This window comes from Egretta garzetta, unplaced genomic scaffold (assembly GCF_000687185.1).
Source record: "Egretta garzetta isolate BGI_Z169 unplaced genomic scaffold, ASM68718v1 scaffold260, whole genome shotgun sequence".
In the NCBI taxonomy this organism is placed as follows: Eukaryota; Metazoa; Chordata; class Aves; order Pelecaniformes; family Ardeidae; genus Egretta; species Egretta garzetta.
This window is the reverse complement of record NW_009258662.1, coordinates 1469714-1474205: the sequence shown is the minus strand read 5'-3', so window position 1 is coordinate 1474205 and position 4492 is coordinate 1469714.

Sequence of the window (4492 nt, the reverse complement as noted above, 5' to 3'; positions counted from 1 at the left end):
TCCACAGCCCCATTTTAGTCCTTTAGAGTCCTTTAGAGCTAGGAGGGGCAGAAGGAAGAACTGCACAGCTAATCCCTGCTGCAAGCAAAGCCAAGCCCTCCATCTCCAGGCTGCATTGCTCCTGCCCCAGCCGGAGAGGGAAAGCAGCCCCGCTCCTCCCAGTGCCTCCAGCCACCCCTCCATCCTCCCAGCCCTTCACCTCCTGGCCCCACCAAGCCACTCCTCCACAGCTTCTGCAGCATCCTCAGGGCTGCCGGGGTGTGAAGGACAGCAGGATGGAGGGAGGTTTCCTTGTGGAGCCACCTCTGCAGCGCTACCAGCTTCGAGGGGAAGCTGTGAACCTGGTGGTCCCGGGTAGGGGACTCAGGCATCTGGCTTTGCATCCCTGCTGTGCCTCCCAGCTGTGCATCCCCCAAACCAATGGATGCGTCCAGAGCCACGTATAAACAGGCTCCTTCCAGGACCCCCTGTGGCAACACTCAGAGTAATGCTCAGCACCCAGCCTACATGCTCCTACCCCTCACACCCATCCCTGGGGAGCAAGAGGAGCCCCCAAAGCAAGCTTTGTCCCACCACCGCAGCTGGAAGGTGATAGCCAGGGCGGGCAGAGCGATACCCTTCCCACCGCTCGCTCTGCTTGGCATCTTGCAAGCTGCTACCAGCCCCAGAGGGGCCTCCCCTGCCCAGCCTGGCCGGGTGCCCAGCTGCAGGGGGGCTCAGGCAGAGTGGGAGCCCGGGACAGGAGCACCGGAGGAGCTTCCCTGCCTCCCAGCGCGGAGGGATGGGTTTGCAGAGCGGGAGGGGGAGACTTCAGCAAACAACAAGGAGCAGCGCATGCAAAGAGATAAGAGAAGGTATTTACCAGGCAATCACTACAAGGTCCTGTGAATATAGTATTTGTGATGGATGAATAGACATATTATTACAGAACTTAATGCAAACCCTTTGCACCGAATGGTGACATGCGATTACTAGTTTGGAAATAACTAAGCTCATTATAATGAAACGCTTCACTCAAATCCCCCTCCAAAGGATGGATCTGACGAAGGAAGGAACCTGTGACGGGAACATACTGGGGGGATTTGTTTAACCAGATCAGCCCGCTGGGCTAGCACAGCATGGTTGCTTGCCTCCAGCGTGGCTAAAGCCTGGCTCGCCGGGAAGCGTAACCCACCAACCTGTGTGGACAGGGTGGGCAGTAGCCCACACCCAGCATCGGGCTCTTCCTGGCACGACTCTGCATTTAAGAGATGAAAAGAAGCACCTTTCAATAATAAATAATAATGCTAACTATGTGTTTCTATAGCAACTCATCACCATAGCAGCTAAGCGCAGGAGGAAAACTCAGAGCTCATCCTGCCGTCTTCAGGGTGAGGAGGCAATTGCCCTCCTGGAGGTGGCTTGGGTGGTGGCAGAGCTGGGACTTAAACCAAGAAGTCACCCTCCAGGTTGCCCCTGAGCGCTGGCCTCCCCAGGGTAGCTGTCTGGGAGGGGGCTGGATGCTCTGGAGAGGTTGGAGCCTGGGGTCCAAGGGGTGATGGGGGTATGCAGCCTCAAAAGCACCAGGCATTGAGGTCATTGCAACCCTCCAAATGAGTCCTGGGGCTCCACAGGGTGGCTGGAAGGAAAAGGGACTGTGGCAGGGGACAACCCCCCCCATCCATCCTGGAGGACACCACGAAGGGGAGAGTACAAAGGGTGGCATACAACCGAAAAGAGGAAAGGCCCAAAATGAGCCATGTGGATACCACCCCCCCAACATATACACATCTCAGGGTAACAGCTTCCAAAACTCCGCGTGTTGCTCTGCTTTTAGTAAGAACTAGAAATTTGCACCAAACCCCAGACAAATAAAAGGGGGTTCCCAAGACAGCCCAGAAACTCACTTTTTTTAAGCTAGCAAGTCAAGCAGGCATACCCATTCTAATTTGGGTGTGGTGTCTGGTTTGTTTTGGGTTTTTTTTTCCCCTAAATTGCCCATGAAAGAAAAATCCAAGCAAAATCCTTTGATTAACTCCGCAACTGGCACGGTCATATTCCCAGCTCACCTCCTCTCCCTGGCAGGGCTGTGGTGACAGAGTCTTTTTCCCCAGTGTAGAAGAGCCTCCTGCCCCTCGCCACCTCCAAAAGCCTCTTCCCAGCCAGCAGAAGAAGATGACACTTCCCGGGGATGGGATAGTGGCCGTTAGTGACTATTAGCCATGTACATGATGCTATTCCTCAGGCTGGTGAGTGAGTTCCCAACCAGAACCTCCCTGGTTTTATCATCTCACTTACGAAAAATGAGTCATTTGTAAAAGTCAGTAGAGCAAAATGACTGTTAGATGATGGCTGAAGGGCCAGCCACTTCTTCAAGACCACCCCCATTTGACAGACGGGGAAAGAAGCAGCTCAGGGCCACGGGGCAGCTCTCTGGCAAATCAAAGTCTCCCTTTGGCAACCCAGAATAAGTTTCCCTAAAGTAAAATAAAGCTGTGTTGCACACCAAGCACTTGCTATTCCATCAATAGGCAATTGTAACAGGATACACCTCCTTAGTCTCTAAATGAGTTTTCTTTCCAGCACTACATTATAGACAAATCCCCGGTCACAAAAAACAAATAAATCCCTTTTCACAATCAAATATGCTCTAACCGAGTCAAACAGGGCCACGCACACGTGCGGTGAATCTGCAAACCTTTTCCCAACTTGCCAGTACAACCTTTGGGGTGGAGGGAGAGGAAGGCAAAAAGGAAAGAAAAGAAAGAACGTTTAATAGAAGAAATGAAGTGGCAATTTCCCAGTTCAGCTGGGGATCAATACGTGGGCTCCTCATGGTTTCTCTTTCAAAGGGGCTGAGCTCTCGCCGCCGAAACCCAACCCGACACAACGCCAGTGCTTGACTTATGAGTACTTCATCTCGGCAAGATATTTTTAATTTAAATCTTGCCGCAGTTGGGTATGGAGCCATCCGGGCTTTGATTTACTGCTAATTCGTTGCTCCGATTCCTATAACTCTAAACTCAAGTCACCACACAGTTTAACGCCGAGACGCTCACCGGCGAGGCTCTTTATGAATGAGCACCGGGGGGCTGCTGGTGGCAAGTGCACGTTCCCCACTTCAGAAGAAACAACAAGTAAATAAATATGAACCATCTACACGCAGTCCCCAAGTCCAGCATCGCTTCACTATTTCAAAGGAAAACAATACTGGGATTAAAAAAAACTCCCCCACCCTCACCTTTCCTCCCCCATGTAGTGTTTTATGCTCAAGGAGAAATAACAAGCAGGGTCGGGGTGGCTCATTTTGCAAACATTTACATGCATTTGGTGCAGTGTTGGCTGCGAGGGTTCACCAAGCATCAAGATTTATTCCTCAGGCCTTTGCATGAGCTCAGAGGAGGGGGAAGTGCGTGAGTATATATCATGCAAATGCCTGTAATGGAAACCTATCCCATATTATCTGCATTAGATCCACACATTCGTCCTGTCAGAAGGACAAGGCAAATTCAAGTGCCAGTCAGCTCCCGTAAATTTATTGCCAATGGCTTGGTGGGAAAGCCCCGGCAGACCACTCGTGTATGGATAATATAGCTGGAAGGAAACTCAGAGATCAGGCGAGAAAGCTGAGAGAGACGGCGACGCAAGGTCTCCCTTCTGGGTCACCAGTGCAAATCCAGCCACGCTCAGCGGCAGTTTTTGTTTATTCCTACGCAAAAGAAGCCCATGAAGCTCAGTCTCTTGACTTTTGGGTCTGGACTTCTGTATCATGGCATGCAGAATTTAAAAAACACGGGAAAGCCTTCTAGGCAGCAAAGCCTGGAGTAAAAGCAAGCCACGGAGGCTGCAAATGACCTCTCTCTTTCTAGTGAAATCCCCCCCAAGTAAGGTCAAAGCCCCCAGCATAGTGGTGATGGAGGTTTCAACCCAACCACTGACCCTGCTGAGGTCTTCAGGCTCTCCTCCAGCCCTGAGAACTTGGTGTCTTCTACAAACATTAGTGTTTGAGACAGAAACAGCTGGGAACATTATACTTCAGCAAAGAGTTGGCTTCCTCCATGGCTCCAGGAATCACTTCTGAAGAGCGTATGTTTCCAGCAAAGTTGACATTAGCTGGAGCACTGAGCTGCACAGACTAGAGGTATCTAAAATTAAATGACCAACAGGTTTCCAAACCAAAGGGTCCCCATTCAGAGCCTTCAGAGCATCTCTAAGTGCTCACAGAGGGTTGGGTTTTTTTCCCAAAGTAAAGGGTTTCAGGACAGGTTCTACACTACACTGGCTCCCAATGGAGGGGGACCTCTTGGTCCTCTTGGCACCTCTTACCTGGGTGTCCGCTCAGCACCTTAGGAGATGCAACCAAGCAAGGATGAGGCAAATTTAGCAAAGCACATGCACCAACAAAGAACAAAGAAAACCAGACAGTTCCAGTGGGATGAGTCAAAAAAAAAAAACCCCAAGGAGAAATGCCAGTTCCAGAAAACCACCATGCAGACCATCAGTATCACAACAT